At 29.5% G+C, this 23,542-nt stretch overlaps 1 protein-coding gene across 1 annotated transcript in view; it reads left to right on the top strand.

Annotated features, from left to right (window-relative positions):
* Positions 1-22,974: 22,974 nt before the first annotated feature.
* Positions 22,975-23,542, top strand: part of LOC107446654 (cationic amino acid transporter 3) — a 36,858-nt gene continuing 36,290 nt past the window's right edge. The window contains exon 1 of the mRNA XM_043053363.2: positions 22,975-23,112. The gene's annotated coding sequence lies outside the window, so the exon portion shown is untranslated. The remainder of the gene's footprint in view (positions 23,113-23,542) is intronic.

A 23,542-nucleotide genomic window follows, 5' to 3' on the forward strand; every position in this document is an offset into this window, starting at 1 on the left:
TTTGCGAAGCAAACCATATAAGATAGCGTAGCAATTTTCGGGGGTTGGCGAGCGTTTGCGAGCGCCCACTAGTAATACATATTTACTCTACAATAACGAATATAAACTTTTTTTTTTTTTCTTTTTGCAATCGTTAGTTAATTTAATAACAAATTTTTATATCGATTTATAATTTTTTTTATCAAATTCTGTAACATGCACGTTGCTAGTAGCAACAAAATTTGATTAATAAAAAATTGATTGATTGATTTGACAAACGTGTTTAACGGTCGACTGATTGTCAACATGCTTTATAACAACAGCTGCGTCACCACAACTCAGCGTCTGAAATGTCATTCCATTTGGAAAACACTTTCGCAAAAAGGAAGCAAATCGTTCAAACGTGAATGAAAGATGATTTCTCAAGTTTTCTTCGCTAATTTATGTACCGACACAGGAAAAACTCGCACTGAGATTTAAAGTATCCGTTCTTATTCTTTTACAATGTTAATGGGCTAGAAACTGAAAGTGTTTAACGTGACTGAAATGGCTTGTTAAAAGGGAATTAAACGTAACGGTTCATTACTTTTGTTTCAGGGTTTACCTTTGGCATGAATCAGCGATCTAATTCTTATCTTAGTCAGTGGAAAAAATAACAAATTTAGACTGTTATTTAAAAACAAAACCATGCTTTCGTAATTATTTATTTTTTTAAGTGATTGTTTTCTTTTCATCATAAACTCGAAATTATTTTTAGAAATTCTCTTCTTTTTTCGCATTTTGGGAACATTTTATTTTCTCTAAATTGTTAAAAACTGATTACTTATTTGTGCTCTGCGTGGTAACAATTTTCATTTTATTTTATAACCGTCGTTGAACAACCGAACCAATTTTGGGTTTACGACTACCAATGTTCAATTCCACATCCTTTTAATTTTGAACCCAATCCAGAAGACAAGAGAACTCCTAGATCAAGTAATGGGAGGAATTTGCCTTAGTGGAGAACTTTTATGCAGAAACTGACCCTCATTTGCGTTACATGGCGAAGAAAACCACGAAAATCTCCCACTGTTAGCTTGACGGCAAGGGGATTCAAACCCACGATCTGTCTACCAATGAGGATATTTTACATCAGCACTGTGGTCGGTGCGAGTCGGGTGCGGAATTCGTATCCATCAGCCGTCTCTGGATTTCGAACCCGGTTCACCTCATAGGAAGGCGAAAGCTTTATTCCCTGATTCTCGTATATATTAAATAATATCTTTTCAATTTTTTTGTTCATCATCTGATAACTTCTGTAATTTTTTTCAAATTTTAATAAGACTAAGGATGAATAAAGTTATAAAAAAATTAATCTCTATCTCCTTATGGACAAGAAACCTAATTCCGAAACTTCTAAAATTGATACTCATCATCGATTCCCATAAAATTATTTATGAAACGTAAATTAGCAATCGGCACTATTTGCCTTTTTTCTATTTTAAATTCCTTCATAAATAAACAATTATAACTTTTTTTTAAATTCCACAACATGAAAATTAATATATATCAATTAGATTCTGTTTTTTTGAAAACTAGTTTATTTCCGAAATACTCCGGGTGAGAAGTTTCTTTAATTCAGTCAACAAATGGTCCTTGACCTCTGTAAATTATGGCTACTGTGCAATAGATTCATGTTTTTGATAATGTTTTGACTAATAACAGGACTGATATGTCAAATTTTCGGTGAGCTGTTCGATCAGATAATTAAGTTTAATTGTACTTGGCCTAGTTACGAGTGTTAATCACTTCTTAATTTATTCCGCGTCGAAAATGATCAATTTGAAGTTTCTAAACTAATTGTTAAAACATGAAGAACGAATTGAAGTTAGTTAAAACTGGTTAACCCTTTAACGGGCCCTTTATTTCTAGTAAAGGTAAATTAAAGTATTTTTGGAATTGAAATTGTTTTAAGAACAGTAATTGATCTAAGGAAAAAACAACTCATTTAGTTTATAAAAATGACATTTTTTTGGTGGTGAATATATTTAACATGACCTATTAGGAACTTACTGACTTTTATTTTTCGTTACTTATAAAATAAATTCCTTAAATGCTACAAACTTCAAAAGGAATCATGTATTTTATAACTTTTATACGTTTTTTAAAAGTGACAAATGGTTACCAATTTTATTCAAACTCACTTCAAGAAAGCTGAAGTTATTGAAAAATGGAAGCCTAAATTAAAAGTGGTAAAACGTGGTGGTAAGTATACTTGCCACGGCCTTGAAAAGGGTTAAACGGAATTTGGGATATAAATCTCGTTAGTTAGATAAGTAGTTGAATTTGTTATAGTTTTTTATAATTAATTGGACAAAATTTCTATATTTTGGTTACAAATTTCTGTAAAATTTCTACAAATTCTTTCAAATTTTAACAGAACTTATAAATTTGTGACAAATTTCTTTAAAATTTCTAGATCAAAAGCATTCAAGGCTCATTATTTTTGTGTATTTTATAAACTTTTACGGTTGTCTTCTCTTCTGAAAAAAACTTTTAAGGTAAAAAAAAAACTATATGATCTTAATGTATCGCATCATAAACTGAAATATATTATCGCCTTCTTCCTACCACTAACTACGTAGATGAGAAGTGTGGATTCTTAATATTAACTCTAGTGAATTTTCAAAACTCCTGCCTAAGAATATTTTATTAAATTCCATAAAAATATTATTAAATTGCATAAAAACAGTAGCTTAGATCGAAACTCACTGCATTTTTTAAATCAGGGACGTGAAAACCCGCTCAAAAATATCATGCAACAAAAAAATTAATAAATTTGTTCTTCCAAATTGTTTACAATTATAATTTTCAATCAAATAACCAACTATTTTATATAATGTTTAGTCAATGCTTCAAAGTATCAAACAAAAAATAATGAATTAATTCTTTCAATATTTTCTAAAAATATATTATGTAATATCATAACACAATATTTATTAGATATATCTTTGTAACATGATTTAATCATAACATTATATCATGAAAATAATGCACATAAAATTTAGACTTAAATAAAGAATATTATTGCGAAATCAATTGTTAAGCGCAAGTGATATATCATTCAACAAATTATTATATCGTCTCATAGTAAAAGTTAAAACTGATATCAAGCTTTCTGCCATAAAAAAATGCTTGAAAGGAAAACTCCAAAAAATAAAAAAAAGAAGAGATTTATGACATTGAGTGTGTTTGAATAAAGGATACAAGAAAAAAGTAAAAGGATATAAAAATATATTTTTGCAGCTATTTGAATGTATTATCCTCTGGATCGTAATTAGGGTGTCGTAACGTTGTTTTAATAGAGCCGCTAACACTTTCGCAAAAATGTTGGAATAACGTTACCCTTGAAACGTAAGCCATGCATCGTGTAAAATAGATAGCATTGGTGGAAATATTTTTACGCTTTATTTGACATCAAGGACGAATACCAAATATTTTATATTTTTGAGATTTAAAGCAAAGGGTTTGTGTTTAATATCTAAAATAATAAAAATACAAGAATAATATTTGATTTTTTTAGCTTTAAAGTAAGGAAAACTGTGTGTGTTTTAAGAAAAATGTTTAATTGTGTCGCTCATTTTTTTTTTTTTTTTTTTTTTTTTTTTTTAGAAAGTCATTATTTGGTTTAAAAAAATATCTTAGTTATAAATCTAAGTTAAGATATTTTTAAAAATATCTTAATTTAATCTAATGTTACTCTTTATCTAATACATTTTTAATGAATCAATTAAGAATGTTGCGCTGATCAAAAACATCTTTATTTAGAAATTGTTAATTGTGAAAAGAATTGTTCAATGCGCAACAGGAAAAACAGAGCACAAGAATAACTTTTGATTTAGTGACGTAAGACTTGAATCAAGACGAGTAACACTACTTGAAATCAAGAAAAATACCTCAGTGTAATAAAAAAAAAAAAGAAATATGTTAGTTTTTGAGATTTAAATTAGAGAAAACTGCGTGTTTCTTTTTTTTTTTTTAATTTAAATACCCGCTCTTAATTACTTGCAGAAAATCTTCATTTAGTTTATAAAAATGTCGTAATTAGTATCTTATTTTATAACCGTCGTTGAACAGCAGACCCAATTTTGAGTTTACGACTACCAATGTACAATTCCGTAGCCTTGTGATTTTGAACCCATTCCAGAAGACAAGGGAACTCCAGGATCAAGAATTGGGAGAAATTTCGACTTAGAGGGAGAATTTTTGAGGGAACTAACCCGCATTTGCGTAACATGGAGAGGAAACCCTCCAATGGTTAGTCTCACTGCAAGGGAATTTTAACCCATGATCCGTCTACCACCGAGGATATTTTACATCTGCACTGTGGTCGGAGCGAGTCGGATGCGGAATTAGTATCGACCAGTCATTGCTTAGATTCGAACACAGTTCACCTCATTTGGTGGCGAACGCTCTGTCCCCTAAGCCATAACGGCTCTTTTAAGTAGCGGGGTTAAAAAAAATCGATGTTCTTAAAAATGGTGAAAATGTTTTGGAATGTTTACTTTCTTGACTAGTGATTAACTACAACTTAAAATATTGTGGGAAGGGCTGGAAATTTCTGATCCGGCTGCACTGATAAACAAAAAAAAAATGTCAATATGCGGGTGGGTGACCACTTCAATCAGCCTGCGTAGGGACCGAGGGTGCGCTGTATCAGTCCTCGTTTAACTGTTTTACCGTACAGTGCTCTACTTCACGCGCAGGTCGTCGGGCTACCAAAGCAGGGGAGTCATTCCCTCTGCAGAAGATTAAAATTGCAATGGCATGTCTCCGGATCATCCTCAGGGATGTTTGCCAGACCGTCTCCAATAGCCCATCATGCAGTTCTAGTGCGACATCAATAAAGCAGCTACCTACCTAAACAAAAGATTAGCCTCATTCCACGATCAACAATCGCAATCTTCCGTACAATCGCCCATCTACGTAAAATTGCCTAATATGGTTTTTATAGTTTTTAAAATTACGCTTAACGATTTGCAAAATACTGATATCATTCATTTTTGACAATGGAAATAATGATAATTTAATCATAAGTCAAAAAGCCCGTAATTTTTTTTAAAAGTAATAACAAACAAATGGATTATCTATTTACTCTATGAAAACGAAACTAGTCTGACGAATTTCCTGATTGTTGTTGAAACATTCTTATTTGTGTAAGCAATCACGTAACAGCATTCTCGCTGAACAAAGAAGATACCGATATCATCAGTGTTGACATCAGCATAAAATCAATAAAGGTTTAACATTGCATTTACTTATAAATTATTCATGCAAATCTGCTCTAATCTACATTTTAATCTACGGCATTTTTTTTATCTGCTTTTGTTGTTTTATTCTATTATTATGTTTTGTTATTCAACATCAATTCTTTTTAATAATTGTATGTTATTGAATATTATCTCAACAAAATTACATTATCATCATATAAACGTGAAACCATTAATAATTGTATGTTATTGAATATTATCTCAACAAAATTACATTATCATCATATAAACGTGAAGCTAGGTCTGCCAACTTTCACGGTTTTTGGCAAAATATTTTATAGAGCAGTAAACAATAAAAAACTAGAGCTTTCGAAAATTTTGGTAATTTTAGCAACATCAGAACCGAAACACAGTGGCTTCACAATTTCAAAATTTTCACTGACACTTTTGAATTATTTACTTGCAGGGGTGCGGAACAAATTTCATATCAAATTTACAAAGCAAAGAATAATTCCTTAAAACAGTTCTCCCCAACCTTTTTATCTCCACTGGCCGTTCAACGTTTCATAATTTTGCTGCGACCCTCAGAGGGGGAAGGGACGTTGATTGTTTGTATTTTAAATTGTTTTGATTCGAAGGCATGTTTGTATTTAAACATGCTTTCAAAACAAAATACAATTATGGTATTGGCGTGGCTTTAAGTTGACGTCTATCAACTCCCGGTTAACCTCTCGTCCATGGAAAGTCGTACAAACCGGAGAGAAATACACCACAGTACATAATATGCAGTACATTTATGCCTTTATATCTATGATAATATGGAAATAATTCCTTGGGGTGCCCGGTACCATTTGATCCATGAACCAATACAACATCTCCTAGAAGAAAGAAGGCCTCATCACGGATCAATTTAGTAGTCCGACGTAACGAACATAAACTGCGCAGTGGATGAAAATAAGAAAGATGTCACTAAGTTCGGGCTACTACGCTGCGCAATGGTGATAAATACGAAAGATCTCATTAAGCTCTAATTACAAGCAAAAATATAATTTGCTGTTTCTTAATAATAAAAACAGTTTCATAGTATCTAAAAAATCTGTTAGATTCTCGGAATTGCATTTGTACTAAGTTATAAAACCAAAAAAACGTAGTTTGAAAAAAAAAAAAAAGAATTCTCATTCATATTCAAAAATGTATCAATAATTGATTTTGAAAGTGAGAGAAGTTTCAATGATGGATAACTGTTTCTCTCTTAGATATAAATACTATAAACGTTATTATTTGGAAGTGAAGCGTATTTCGAAGATTTTACTTTTTACGCAGAAAAAAAAACACTGTTTCAAGTTGTATTTCATAATTAGAAATTATTAAACTGCTAAATATAATTTGCTTTGCTTGTTTTTGACCTAAATTAACGCAAAATAAATGGAAAAACTATTTAAAGTATGTTTTCTAAAAATCCTGAGTCTAAGGGATAACAAGGCGCGTTGGTTTTTACTTCTAAAAGATGGTAACAGAGCTCCCTTTGAAAAAGAACAAAGCCCCCCTTAACGAAAAACAAAACCGGTCTCTTTTCCTCCCAAGAAAACCAGGAAGGGGAGTGGATATGAGAAAAATTCCTTGAGGGAACTAAAAATAACTATAATTATTAAAAGAAATTGTATTTACCCCTTACTCCTACATTTAGAAAGAACGTTTTTATTGTTCATGTAAAGTAACAAATGGAGAAAGGGAAACTGTACTATTCTTCAAACAAGCATCAATCTCTCAAATGTGTCCCTTTCTATATTATTATTTCTATTACAGAACAGTTGGACTGGTACCTAAATCTAGAATTGGACAGATAATAATTTATAACTGTATTATCCCAATGCTTATTATTAAGAAAAACTTCATAAACATGTATATATATTTTTTTAAGAATTATGACGAATCCATCTTTTCAATTTCTACCGTCACAGACTGTTTTAAAAATATTTAATTCTCAATTGTTATGTCTGCTAACTTGTACGAGTGTAACTTGTAGAAGTATACGAGTGTTACTTATTCGAAACTGTGGTACCAATATTTCGATAGATTAGCTGAAAGGTCACAACCGAGAAAATTTTAAAAAATGGTTAATTTTGAAGGCTTTAAATACATTTTAATTAAGTGTTAAGTTGAACACTGTTAACATCTAGAAACCGTTCCTTCAATTAATAAATATAGTTACATGGCTACCAACTTGTAAGGCCGTTGATAAAAATTTTCTTAGTGGTAGCAACATTATAGCTTTCGACTTATTAAATATTCAATTTAAAATTACGAAAAAAAATTTCAACCTACCACGAAAAATCAATAATTAAAAAATATTTAGATATGATCTATTTAATTAACTTATTTAGTTACTAAATGCTTAAGTATTTTAATCTTTTTTAAAAAAAATCCTACTTTGATTGTTGCTTTATTACCACTTTTCAGCGATTGTACTAGTTGGCACGTATATTTGGGTAAGAACAGTTTCCACTTTCAAGAAAAATTTAAAAACTGGTAGTAAAAGATCAAGGAATCAAAATGTTTTAACTAATTGCCATCAATCAAAAATATTTTAAGAATTAAATATTTTTGTTCCAACTCATTTCCTAAAATTGATGTGAATTTAAAGGCTGTAAAATTTACGGTAATCTCATAAAATCTTTGTCACCATTTTTTAAAATTATTTCCAGACTGCGATAACCCTAATGAATCAACGAAAACAATTTGTTTCTTCAATCTTTCTCTAATCACTTTTTAACTACACTCTTCGTGACCAACCTGATTCAAGACCGTTTTTTGAAGGCTCGATCGCGATCGTAATATGAAATGAGGCTTTTTGTGAATAATATGCTATTTTTATAACTGCTGTTAGTTTGCAACAGTTATTCATTACCGTTAGGGCAAGTTTAGCCTATCTAAAGCNTTTTTTACTACATAGGTATATTATCACATTATTCAATAAAAATATTGAATCAAACGAAAAGAATATAAGTAATTAATATATGCATTTAAAAAAAATCATACAATAAGCTTAAATATTAACTCTTCTAACTTTTTTTGTTACAAAATCGTTCAAGACATCCTGAAAGTTAACCTTTTCCAATACATCACTGTTTATAATTACTGTTTAAGAAACATAGTCAATTTATTTCTCTGTAGCACAGGGCCCCTGAATGTGGCGGGGCCCCTAGGCAGTTACCTACTGTGCCTAATGGATAAAACGGCCCTGTATACGAGTGTTACTTATTCGAAACTGTGGTACCAAAATTTCGATAGATTAGCTGAAAGGTCACAACCGAGAAAATTTTAAAAAATGGTTAATTTTAAAGGCTTTAAATACATTTTAATTAAATTAGGTGTTAAGTTGAATATTGTTAACATCTATAAATCGCTTCTTCAATTAATAACTATAGTCACATAGTTGCCAACTTGTGCGGCAATTGAGAAAAAATTTCTCAGTCGCAACATTATAGCTTTTGACTTATTAAATATTCAATTTAAAGTTTCAAAAAAAATTTCCACCTACCACGAAAAATCAATAATTAAAACATATTTAGATATGATCTATTTAATTAACTTATTTAATTACTAAATGCTTAAGTAATTTAATTTTTTTTAAAAAAATCCTACTTTGATTGTTACTTTACTACCACTTTTCAGCGACTGTACTAGTTAGCACGTATATTTGGGTAAGAACCACTTTCAAGAAAAATTTTAAAAACTGGTAGTAAAATATCAAGGAATCAAAATGTTTTAACTAATTGCCATCAGTCAAAAATATTTTAAAAATTAAATATTTTTGTTCCAACTCATAAAATTGATGTCAATTTAAAGGCTGTAAAATTTACAATAATCTTATGAAATCTTCTTCACCATTGTTTTTAAAATTATTTCCATACTGCGATAACCACAGTTTTATGAAAATGAAAAGCGTTTGTGGTCCAATTTTTCAATATTCCAAAACTTACTCCAATGCTGCATTGCCTGGGCTCATAAAAACTGAGATTAAGGCAATTGTTATTTGTTATGATAATTTTTATCTAGGTGGAAAAATGTCGCCAAATTGGAGATTTTTACAAAGTTTAATAACTTTTTAAATATTTAACTTAATTGTCTGTTCTTAAACCCAGATAATTCTTCACTGCAAGATTATACACATAGTTTTAAGTCACCGCATTGCTTTAAATGTAAGGCACTTATACTATGACTTTTTTTATTTTCGTTGGCAACAGAGCTTCACCGTTTAGTAACTTCTTATTCCTTTGTCAAAGCGGATAAGAACTTTTTTTCCTTGAAAAATTTAATAATATTTATTGAAGAGTTCATACGCACCCGGAAAAAAAAAATTGAAAGTGGTAGTAATATTAATATAATATGTTTGTATCTACCAGAATATGTTATTTTCTCTAAGTATGAGATTTTAATTCGATAGTGTAAACTAATATTAAGAAATTTTCTGCTTCTTTGTAACAAAATGATGCGAGGTATTAATTTTTTCCAGGCACGTACCATACGAATCCTCATCCGGCTTGCACGGACCACAGTGCTGACGTGAAACATCCCCAATGGTAGACGGATCATGGGTTAGAGTCCCTTCGCCGTTAGGCTAACCGTGAGAGGTTCTCGTGGTCTTCCTCTCCATATAAGGCAAATGAGACTTAGCTCCATCAAAAAGTCCTCCACGAAGCCAAATTTCTCCCGATACTTGATCCAGGAGTTCCCTTCTCTCCTGGATTGGGTTCAAAATTACAAGGCTACGGAGTTGAACATTAGTAGTCGTAAACCCAAAAATTCGGTCGGCTATTCAACGACGGCTATAAAATAAAATAAAACATATTCCTCATCACCCCAAATTGGAGCATAGGGCTTCGATCATAGCTTTCCAACTTACTCTATTTGTTGTCTCTCTCCAAGTTTTTCCTGTTGTTTTCAATTCGTTTCAATCGTCTTTCGCCTAATATTTTTTTAAGTCTTCCTCTTTTTCTATTGCCATGAGGGTTCCAATCAAAAACTTGTTTTACTTTAAATTTTTCAGGTTTACGTAGAACGACCAATCTATTTCCATTTACTCTTTTTAATTTCCAGATCAATCGGTTTCTATTCTGCTTTTCAGTTTACAAAATGTAAAGTTGAAATTCGGTAATCACTATTTCATTTCTAGCTTGATTTAACATCGAATAAAAATCCGTAATTGACAAGACTAGTAAACAGTTATTTAGCTTAGGTATCGGAAAACATGCGAGATATGAAATAGTTTTACTACCGTTGCACAAACTGACCAGAAGGATGAAATGAAAACTATGCAATGGATTTATCGACTAAATATATTATTATTAATGTATATATCATTCAGTGAAAAATACTAAGACTTGGCAGGATTCTAATATATTGATTCATTGTTACCGGGGAGATAAATCGAAAGCGCGGTTAGTTATGTTTACAGAAATATAAATTTAAAGCTGTGAACTTATGTAATATTATTCTAGACAAAGCTTTAGAAAAATGTTTATGACTAGTTTTATGGAACTGCGCATCATTATCATTCAAGAAATTGAATGGTGGGGAAATTGAAAGTGTTCTTTGTTCTTCTATAAGTTATTCAATGTGTGATTATAAAATCAAGTTCTTGATAAAGTTCTTTGTTTTTATCAGAAATGAAACGAATGTGAAAGTTATGTGGGGGAAAAAAGTAATGTAAATTTATAAAATGTTAACGTAAAAAAAGTAATAATCTGCATTGAGCTTGAAATCCAAGTTGTGTGATTTAAAAAAGAAAAAATACAATAAATAAGAAAGATATATGTGCCATACAGAGCCTACAAATACGCTATTAGAACCATCAAATGGTATAATAAGCAAAACATCAATGAATCAATAGAAAAAAAAACTCAAAATGAAATACCTTCGATTGTTTTCTTGTGTTAAATTGCAAATTTAAAATTTTAAAGTCGGTACATTACATATGTATAAACAGTGCTCAAAATATATATAAAAGAAAACCTAAAAATATTAATATGATGATCGGGTTTTAACATAATAACATATAATATTAAGAGTTCGAAGAGAAGAATACTCTGAATTATGAAAATATGATAAAAATGAAACAGGCGTCATTTTAAGACATAAAAAGGTGTTTTGTCTGAATAAACATACAACTTAGGCTGATTTGGATACTTAATTCTCAAAACATCGCGAAAAATTACAAGTAAATATATTTAAGTATCAAAATAATAACATTAAAAAAATATCAAAATATAGCCCCAATCTGGTTGAATTTCGGTAATTTGAATCCCACGGGATTCAAAAGAGTTGCCAAAATTCGAAATTAAAAGTTGCCAAAATTCGAAATCATGTCTAAAATTTAACCTAACTTAAAAGAGCGTGCAATTTACAAATTAATTGTAATTTCATCACTACTAGGAAATATCGTTGGATGGCATTTAACCCTTTCGAAGGCCGTGGGAAGTATACTTACCACCACATTTTTGCCACTTTTAATTTAGGTTTCCATTTGTTAATAACTTCAGCTTTCTTGAAGTGCGTTTGAATAAAATTGGTAATCTTTCTTTAGTTTAAAAAAAACGTTAAGTTATAAAATACATAATTCCTTTTGAAGTTTGTAGCATTCATAAAATTTATTTTATAAATAAAGAAAAATAAAAGTCAATAAGTTCCTAATAGGTCGTGTTAAATATATTTACTACAAAAAAAATGCCATTTGTATAAACTAAATTAGTTTTTTTTCTTATATCGATTATTATTTCAATTCCAAAAATACTTTAATTTACCTTAACTGGAAATAAATGGCCCATTAAAGGGTAAAGTTAGCAGCTATATTATGTAGACCTGCCAACTTTCAACATTTTTAAAAAAATGTAAAAAAAAATTTTTTAAAAATTGGGGGAAAAAGTTTTGGAATAATTTTAAAGCAACCTGAAAGGAATTATTGGTTTATAAATTATAGGTTGGATCAAAACATAATCTGAGGTTTCAAAACCCATCACTAGTTATAAAAATCACCAAATCGCGGAACCCCTTTAACTTATCCACGGAATTGCCCTGAAACACCATTTGCACCATTTGGGAACCGCTGTCCCAGAGCAGAAAACCTTGCCACGTTTTATTTCTAAAACATTTTAAGTTCTCAAACCAAAATGAATAATTTTAGTTAATATTTCTGTGCTAAAAAGAAAAGTAGTTGATTTTCACCTTAGCAAAACCTTATTAGAAATAAAAACAAAATAAATACGCTACGTATCATCAATTTTTTATTGTCGAATCACTTTCGTTATTTATTCCATATAAACCTTATCATTTTATTTAACGGTGCTGTTCTGAGATAATGTGCCCTAAATCTTTTTATCAAAACAAAATAATCGTGAAAATTTTTATATTTTTGTAGTATAATAAGAGCTTTTCTGAAGATAACATCATTTATTAAATTCTATTACCATAATTGCTTTTACATATTTGCATAATTGTCTTTACTGTAATTGCCATTTTAATTGAGTATTTTTGTAGTAAAAATACGGATTAATAAAACCATTTTGAAAGATATCGTGATTACAAATAAAATTTTCTTTTAAGCAATGTTTTTGCTTTAATTCAAAATAATGTTTTCCTCCTCTTTTTAAAATTAGTAACTTGGATATCCTTTAACGTGACGATGAAAAATCAATACATAATACGATAGTGTTGTTTATATTAAATTTTAAAATTTAAGAACATTTGGTACAAAAAAAGTTATCTACTTCAATAAAACCTTAGTTTTTCAACACATATTAATACATTTATATTGAAATTGAACACATAAAGAGAAATATTTTGCTTTTTGGCAGTCTTATAAAAAAGTGATATGTATCTCACAAATTCTTATAAAGGATTAAATAAGAAAAAAAATTATAAAACTGAAACTACCACAATTTTTTTTAAAAATTTAACTTACATATTAAAATATTCTATAATATTGATAATTTAACAGTCAAGATATCGACAGGCGACTAAAATTGCAAAAGTGGTGTTTTCAAAATTTTACATTAAATTCAACAACATTTTTGGCTTACTTATTTCGGTTTTTTAATGAAAGCGAAGGCAATAATTGCTTATTGATATAAAACATACATTTGCCGGCTTGTGTGCTCAATTAAGGCTTATAAACCTTTGTCAAGTAGAAGAGATAGCACAATATAGAGAAGGACATCACAAAGAAACCCGCCACCTCCACACTTAACAGAGCGTTTGGTGGGCGATACCGTTCGGCCAGAGAGCATACCTGCCAACTTTTACGCATTTGGCGTAAAATTTTATTTTTACATTTAAAGTGGTAGTATAAATATATGCTATTTTTTCATTTATAAACTTAATTTTTAAATGATTTTGATCACCAATATTTTTAAAAAAACTTACTCATATATATTATTATGCGTTACTCGCAGCATTGACTACAAGGAGAAGCTTTAGTCTCAATTAAAAAAATCGCTTAAAAATTTCAAATAGTTGGTTCGGGAGAAATGTGTGAAAATGAATTTTTCATATTGTTTAGCCCATTCTTATAAATTAAACTGTAGATAATTCTGCTAAGGAATTTATTGCACGTTCTTTAATGCTTAAATATTATTCACAAGCTAAATCATCAGCGTGGCTACATCACTGAATTAGTATTTCTATAAAATTATCTGAAATCACATGTGTATTTTTGTTCATAGTTGAGATTTTTAAACTTGTTTTTATAAATTTAAATAATTCAAAATCTGCTGTAATTTAGATAAAGAAAAAAAGTTACGTGCTAAAATGCGAAGATAATGAAGAAAAAGTACCGATTCGTTTAGGAGAACAATTAAGGTTAAGATTATTTACAAGCTAAATCATCAACGTGGCTACTTCACTGAATTAGTATTTCGATAAAATTATCTGAAATCACATGTTTATTTTTGTTCATAGTTGAGATTTTTAAACTTGTTTTTATAAATTTAAATAATTCAAAATCTGCGTTAATTTTGATAAAGAAAAAAGTTACGTGCTAAAATGCAAAGATAATGAAGAAAAAGTACCGACATTCGTTTAGGAGAGCAGTTAAGGTTATGATTATTTACAAGCTAAGTCATCAACGTGGCTACTTCACTGAATTAGTATTCCTATAAAATTATCTGAAATCACAGTTTATTTTGTTCATAGTTCAGACTTTTAAACTTGTTTTTATATATTCAAATAATTAAAAATCTGCTGTAGTTTTGATAAAGAAAAAAGTTACGTGCTAAAATGCAAAGATAATGAAGAAAAAGTATCGATTCGTTTTAGAGAATCGTTAGAGTTAAGTAATAGGCCGTACTGGTTATACCGATATTGCTAGTTATATCGACTCGTAATATTAACGTCAATGATGCTTAATTTTGGTAGTTAGCACTGATGGTACTACGGAAATTATTGTTTTTAATAGGTGCCCTATATACTAATATATACCATCGGGTCAAAAGTATTTTGATACCCAGTGGTATGAACTTAGAGCGTCCTTAGGCTCATATTAATATGATGTTGGTCCCCCTTTTGCATCGATGACATGTTTGCACACGTCTGGGAAGACTTTCCACGAGTTTTTGATAGGAATTGACTTCTATCACAGGTGAATTGAGTGCTTGCAGTGAGGAGGGTTGACTTGGCTGGCTACGTAATCTGTGCTCTAATTCCTCCCAAAGGTGCTTTATGGGATTTGGATAGGGGCTTTGAGAAGGCCAGTCCAATTTTTGATCACCCATTACGTCACAGCACGTCTGTGCAAGCCTCGATCTGCGAATAGAGCAGTTATCCTGCTGGAAGAGAAATGGGCCTTGTCCGAAATATAGCCATAGAGTTGGAAGTGCAGCAATGTCCAGAAGGTCCACATACATCTCAGAGTTCATGTTTCCAACGACAGGAACTAACGGACCCAAACCGAACCACGAGAAACACACCCTCACCATCATGCTTCCATCACCATATGACAGCCGGGTGTTCGGATACTTTTTACCAAATAGTATAGGTACTGCTATGGGCACTGACTTTTTTTTCCTGCTATGTTTTTAAGTACATGAGAGCATTGCTTGATAGTGGAAAATTTTGTCTACCAAGAGTTGGCCTCGAACAACAGCACCATGCCTATATTTTTGAATGTACTAAATCATTATTCTAATGAGATGAACAGTTAAAAATAATGTTTTGTTCAATTTAATAATGTAAAGCCATCGGGACGGACAGTAAATTAAAAAAAGAAAAAAACATTTTAGCTTTATTATTTTTGTCGGTTTAGTTACTCAAATTTGTGCATAATTCATAGAATTGATCAGAACTGTGGAGTCGGTAGTTGAAAGGTTCGAATTCAGCTCCGACTCCATACTTTCCTGAGACATCGACTCCAACTTATACTCAAGATAAATTTCCACCTAATCTTTGAAAACTGCTACGATAGCAATCAACTTTTTATAGCGTTATTTAATAAACATTTTAATTTAATTAATATTTTAATTTGATTGATAATTTAATTGATAATTTAATTGTAAATCCGTAATAAATCAGTATTTTTAGTTATTTGCTCCAAATAACAGTAGATAATAGTAGAAATAACAATAGATTTATTAGTTTTTCTCACTGGTCACGCTCATTACAAATGCGTCTGACGTTAACTATTTAGAATTTTGAAAAAGAATTTTTTTTAAAAATTGTTGTAGTTTTTTGTTTTATATAGTAGAAATAGTCATTTTGCAATTAGCTAATTTTCAAGCCTTGTAATTTTTTAGCTGATTCAAATCTATAAATTTTTTTTCACCTTAAAAAGTATTTTTGTTTTGCGAACAATAATTATTATTTTTTTATTTTATTTTGCAATTAAATTTCTTCAACATAAAATTTAAAATTACTTTTGCATTTACTTCTCGAATTACTTTTGCATCCTCATAAATTGTGCTAGCATAAAAAATGGAACTAATAGATTTACTCTATATTTTAAATAGCTTTTATGATAATCGTAATAAAATATTGAAAAAATAATATGAAGACTAGATAAAAAATAAATTGAATTAACTATAAAATACAATGAAAAAGAAACTCGTGAAAAACTTTTGAAAACTCATTTAAAAAAATTTGATGTTTTTATTAAATTGGTTAGTTATTTGGTACTGACTGTAAAATTACGACCCAGCCTACAGAAATTTCCTGGTTACGCCAATGCTGCCTATCATTTTATTTTTATTGCACAATCTCATACCTACATTAAAATGCAGCTGAATATATTCATTTACACTGTGCAAAGAATCAGAATTCCTTTAACATCGTTAAAAAAAATTCTCCATCATCCATTTTCTTTCTTTACCATAAAGTTACATACACCTGGTCGCACAACAAATTAAAACTAACGTTTAAATGGCGCCAAACGTGATTTTCAATATTGAATTCCATTGCCAAGGCCACTCAAGATAATTTATTTATATACGCTTGTTGCATTTAATATGAAATGTAAATGTCTTGACCTGCTAAGTTTGACTTAAATTAGTACTGCATGAATTACAATTTTTTTTCTTCTTTTTAATAATCAATACAAATTACATTCATTTGCGTCAGTAGCGGTATTACTGAATATATTAAATAACTGAAAAACAATCTATAAATTTTTTTAATTAGTTTCTGTTTTAAGTTATTTTATTCAGTTACGTAAACAAATATAAGAAGAGAGTATTACTTGATTTATAAACTTTATTCTCTTCAAAAATATATATAATAACATTCTTTTTCTTGTTCTATTTTTCATCTTTTTTCCTCTTAGCTGCTGAAGTTTTTCTAGTTCTGTTCCCACCTTTATTTTTTTCCTTTTTCGTCGGAAACTTTTCGTTTTATATTTCAAATCATCTTCGTTTCTTCACATTTGCGTCTGACAAGTCTTGATAATAGGCGCTTGTTTTTGAGTGCCTGAAACAAAGTCGACTGTTATTTCCGATTTATATAATTTTGAAGCGAATTAATTTTTTAAACAAGTAATATAGGTACTTACGTATTATCGCAACCAGGTTTGGCGCGATTTGTAAGTTTGAGTAAGAAAGTATGAATAGAAAGAAAATGTGCATTTATTAATTACAGATAATTTTTAATACAGTTTTTTATATTATTTTGTTTTAAAATTATTTAAAACGAAATTATTATTATTAAAACAAATTATAATTATTAAAATAAAATTATTATTAATTAATTATTATTATTATCAAATTATTATTAAAACAAAATTATTTATTATTATTTTGTTTCTTTAGGAAAAACCACGTATAACACGTAAGGTTGCCGTAAGTAGGATCGCCAAATTTGGCGATTTATGCGAATTTTGGCCTGGTTGCGATAATACGTTAGTACCGCAATTTCTTGGGTTTATTCATTTAATAATAAGGGGGGGATGGGGTACTTTTCTCTGGTTAACGTTTAATGTAACAGGACAATCATAAAATTTGAATTCCAATTTTCTTTTTGTTGTACATTATTTGCTGCCAACTCTCACGCTATGTTCGGAAATTTTTTTATAGTTGTAGCAAAACTAATCCTTAAATATTTACTTCTGGTTTAAAATGGTAATTTGATAAAAAGATTAGCTGTTAATTGAAAATAAGGGGACAANAAAATAAATGGTACTTACGTATTATCGCAACCAGGTTGGCGCGATTTGTAAGTTTGAGTAAGAAAGTATGAATAGAAAGAAAATGTACATTTATTAATTACAGATAATTTTTAATACAGTTTTTTATATTATTTTGTTTTAAAATTATTTAAAGCAAAATTATTATTAATTAATTATTATTAAAATTATGAAATTATTATTAAAACAAAATTATTTATTATTATTTTGTTTCTTTACGAAAAACCACGTGTAACACGTAGGGTTGCCGTAAGTAGGGTCGCCAAATTTGGCGATTTATGCGAATTTGGGCCTGGTTGCGATAATACGTAAGTACCGTAATTTCTTGGGTTTATTTATTTAATAATAAGGAGGGATGGTACTTTTTTCAGGTTCACGCTTAATGTAACAGGACAATCATAAAATTTAAATTCCAATTTTCTTTCTGTTGCAGATTATTCGCTACCAACTCTCACGCCATTTTCCGAAGAATTTTTATAGTTGTAGCAAAATTAATCCTTTAATATTTGATTCTGATTTAAAATGGTAATTTGATAAAAAGATTAGCTGTTAATTGAAAATAAGGGGACAAACGGTTTTTTATCAATTTCCACAATATCTACGATGATCACCATTGATCAGGATTACTAAGTTTGTGACAAATTGAAAACGTGGGAAAACAATACCCTCTGAGAGTTGTGTGTGAAAAAAACCCGTGCCGTACTGTGAAAAAAAAAAAAAAAGTTGTTCGCGCGCAAGTTCGTTTTTCTCAAAATCAACTTTTATAGATAGTTTTTCCCCTTTGACCTTCAATTGATTACGCATATTCGCAACTAGTAAAAATTTTTCAACTTTCTAACCTTTTTTTTTAATATAATTTATTATTAATTATAATAATTTGACAATATTACTTAAGCAGGATGAAAGTTAAGTTTCCCCATTTAAATTAGATGTTTAAGTAGATTGAAAAGTATGCAATTGTAATGTAATCGGGCAACAAACTATTAATGTAAGTAATAACAATAATTACGCATAAGTAGTAATATTTAATTTTCATCACATCTGAATTCTGCGGCTTTACAAAAGAAACTCACTTAAGTATTATGCAATTTGGAAGTCGAAAAATGTAATTTAAACAAAGCCATAAAAAATTTAAATGAAGCAATGAAATTATGAAAAGCTATTTAAAAATTATCCCTTTTTACACACACAATCCTTCTCGCTTCAGTTATTTCCGATTGCAGAAAATATTTATTCTTACCCAATACAATTTCATATTGAAATATTTAAGGGGTTAATATTTACTGACAAAGCGTACGGAAATGTATGAGTTTTGCTTACTTCATGCCAATTACAGAATTTTTAATGCAGCACTGCGAATTTTTTTTTGCTGTTTTTTTTTTGGGCTTCACGTTTTTGATGAAACATTTTATTTTCATTAAGAAAATTAAATTAAATAATACGTATAGTTAAAAAAAAATTCTCTTTTAATGTTTAAAAAAATAAGTTTTACCAGAGTGTCTCATTTTATCAACGAACTAATTTAAATTAGAATCAAAATTCAAAGTTTAACTACATTATCTGTTTAACATTAGATTGCACAAGAAAGTCATTTTGACTGCTTTTTAATTTCAATTAGAAAAACAATGATTTTCTTGCTCATAAGCGATTTAAAAGATTTTCNAAATTTTTTTTACTGTTAATATTTACTAATAACTTGTTATATTACTGTAAATAAAATAAAAATATTAAAAATTAATTTTAAATAAGTTTCTTTACATAAAAGTTATTCTTTCACAATCATTTTGACTGCTTTTGGGCAATATAGGTTTCAGTCTTTTTAGTGTTAAAGAATTAGAAACAAAATCGAACACCATTTGTAGTAATAAAAGGTATAATAAAATGTTAACTGCTGTTTTCAAATTGTAATAAGTTATAACAATAAATAAAGAACAGTAAACAAGCAATGAAACATATTTAATATACAACCTTGAATTCGTGCAACAATATATTTTATTCATTTTTATTATCCTTCCCATGCGTTGAAGTGTAAATTATAATATTACCATACCATGTAGAAATCAAGATGAGTTAATTTATAGAAGGAAACATTAATTACTGTTTTTTAATTTTCTTTTTCTCTTTCTTCTTCCTAGCTCGTGTTTTACTTTTATTTGGCGTTTTGACACGTATATTGCACCTGGGAAACGTCGCCAATTATGCAGCCGAACGACCGGCAAAACGTGAATTCTTTTTCTTTAAGTAGACCGTTTTCAAGGACCTATTCTTGGCAAGAGATGCTAAAAAAATGTCTCATTCTTTAGATAGTTACGTCTTGCTCCCCTCAAGTCGGTCAAAGTACTTCTTGGGATAGGAAATTTCTAAAAAAGAGGGAAAAAGACTCAAAAATTGAGACAGTTAAAAAAAATGTAAAGGAAAAACTGTTCGTTAAACATAAATAATTCTGAAAAGCGTTTTGTTTTTTTTGTTGCATTTATTTATTTTACTAGGCTAGTTGCCGTTATTTTTAATTCTTTTTTTCTGAAATAAACACAAAAATGACTAAAAATGTTGCTAACAAAACCGTTTTGCGACAAACTAATGTCGAAAAAATATTATTGTAATTTAAACCAAAAAATAATTCCAAAACGTTTAATAAATTTAACCATCGATTTAAATAAGTTTATCTTACAATTTAGCACATTAAGGTAACATCTTAGAATAATACTATAATACAGAAACAACTATTTTAGTTTTTAACTCAGAAAAAAATAATCAAAATCAAAAACGCAATAATGGCAGAATATAATAGGAAAAATCAAATACTACGTGTAAAAATTTTTAAATTAGGGTTACGAATATATTTTACAGAAAAACGATACCTTTATGAATTTTATCCTGATGACAGCCAAAATATATAGAAATTATATAGGAGTATATAAATAGGAATTATGATTCTACCATACAATTTTCCAGATAATAAAAATGCGCCGACAACTTGGCTTTATAGAATTTTAAAGCTCGTATTAGAAAAACTTCATTAAAGTAACAATAATCTCTGGTTTAATAACGTTCCCATTTCTGATTGGCTGGTTGATGCATTTGAAGCGTTAAGACTTCGTACTGTCAATGATTTCATTGGATTCTGCTACATCATTATTCGATTTTTATATGTATTGTTAAATACCGCATGAAACCTGCTGGAGCAAAATAAAATAAACAAAAAATAATACATAGAGCGTAAAAATAACGTGTGTTAAAAGTATTTTTTTCCCGAAAATGATGAATGCTTTTTCATTTTTAAACTAAAACCATTAAAATGATTGCATAATAATACAGTTTGAAATAGCTAGGAATAAATAAGTTGGTGTGAAACAAGAATGTGACAAGTGAAATTTTAGAGAAGCGTTACTAAATTTTAAGCTAAAATTTTGAGTCGTCATCACTTAAAAGATTAAGTGCATAGAAGTCACAGTTTTCTAAAGCTGATATTTCAAGTTCACTATCTGTAACTTAGTATTGTTTCCTATTTGGTAATTTAGAAGTAACCAGAAGACAGATCAATACTTAGAAACATCGTATTACTTACTTGATAGTCTTACATAGTGTATGTGAATGTTTTTTTTTTAAAGAATGCCCGTTTTAGCATTTCGAAAATGTTACTAACGATGGCCGTGATGGCTCAGGGGATAGAGAGTTCGTCTTTCAATGAGGTGAACCAGGTTCGAATCCTAGCTGTGGCTGGTCGATAAGAATTCCGCATCCGGCTTGCACCGACAGTGTTGACGTAAAATATCCTCAGTACTAGACGGATAATGGGTTTGAGTCCCTTTGCCGTCAGACTAACGGTGGGAGGTTCTTGTGGTCTTCCTCTCCATATAACGCAAATGCGAGTTAGTGCCATCAAAAAGTCCTCCACGAAGGCGAAATTTATCCCTATACTTGATCCAGGAGTTCCCTTGTCTTCTGGATTGGGTTCAAAATTACAAGGCTACGGAGTTGAACATTAGTAGTCGTAAACCCAAAAATTGAGTCGGCTGTTCAACGACGATTATAAAATATAAAATAGTGATATGTTGTTGGATCGGAGAACTTTTATTCTCTGAGTAATAAGCAGGTATTAAAATTTGTAAAATTATATGCTTCAAAATAAAATCCTTTGTCAACCCTCCGTTTTCTGATAAAAGAAAATAGGTAAAAAACTGGTTTCTAATCTTTTGAAGTAAAAAACTTGGCCGTATGTGCTACTTAGAGCTTGAGAAGAGAAAAGTTTAGATACGTATTTGAACTTATAAATAAATAATATGCTCCAAATTATACCTTAAGGGCTGATTAGGTATTTAGAAAGCTCAGATGCAATTATCTCGCATTTAAAATAGAAATAAAAAATTTTGATAAAATTGAATTAGAAAACTTTTTTAAAATTGAATAAAAAGATCAGACCAGATTTGCTATCTGGAAGTTAAATAATAGTCTTAGATAGATTAAATTAGAAGATAAGATAAATTCTAGAAGTTAATAAACATTAATTATATTTTTTTTTTCTAATTTTAAATACAAAATTTATTGAAAGATCAGTTAAAAATCAAGCACAAAAAAAGAGAATATTTAATAAGAGTAAAAATACTGAGGTCTCTATTATTAAAAAAGAAAATTTTAATTCAAAAAATAAAATACTAATTCGAAACTAGAACTTTTCTTCCATAATACGGAATACAACAAAATAAAAATTAATCGCGTTTCTGGTTTCACAATATAAAAATAATCACGAAATTCCAAAACGTATACAACCAATAATTACAGTACGTGTTTTCTCCGCCGAAACGCTAAGCTTGTTAGACAGTAAAAACAGCTGCATAACTGAACATTTCGCCGGCCGCTTTGAGGCTAAAAGCGCATGCGCAAACACGCCGCGTTTGGTTTGGCAGCACTGACTGATCGCGGATTCGAGCTGAAGAAAAAGAAGAAAAACTTGATCCTGATATTCAGTGATAGTTTCTCGCATCATTTTGTAGTAGAACACTGTGTCAGCGTGTTAGTGACTTCGAAAAAGTATAAATTCTCTTTTCTACATAAGTTATCTCCTACATTTACGGATTCTACTGTATTTCACGATTTTATCGTTTGTGGAAATACCGCGTGCTTCGTCTATAAAGTGTCATATAAAGGTGTAGGTGTTTTCAATATTGTCTAAGAGAAATATTTTATCGTCTGTTTTTTTATCTTTTTAAAGTGATCATAAAGGTAAGTCAATGCTCGAAATGGTTTATTGTTGCTTAGATTATAAGAAAAATATGAATTTTATGTGTTTTTGTGGAAAAAATAAGTTTTTTTTGGTTAAAACATTGACTGGAATTGATGATGCAATCACGTAATCACCCATGTCTCTTTGAGCTATCTCTTAAAAAGATAATTTAAAAACTTAAATTGAATCTATAAACACGATTTTTTAATTTAGTTTGCAAGCTCCGATTCAATTGCTAGAATTTGAAGGTAGTTAAAATAAATATTGCTTTTTATATATGTAGCGTTATTCATGTTTAATTTTTATTAGTGCAAGTCGTGGAAGAGTTATTAGTGGAAGTCAATCAGATAAATGTAATAAAATTTCTTTAAGATTGATTGTTAATAAAATGTAATATTAAGGTATTCTTGTAAAATTAGTAAAAAAATA

This window comes from Parasteatoda tepidariorum, chromosome 10 (genome assembly GCF_043381705.1).
Source record: "Parasteatoda tepidariorum isolate YZ-2023 chromosome 10, CAS_Ptep_4.0, whole genome shotgun sequence".
Taxonomy (NCBI): domain Eukaryota; kingdom Metazoa; phylum Arthropoda; class Arachnida; order Araneae; family Theridiidae; genus Parasteatoda; species Parasteatoda tepidariorum.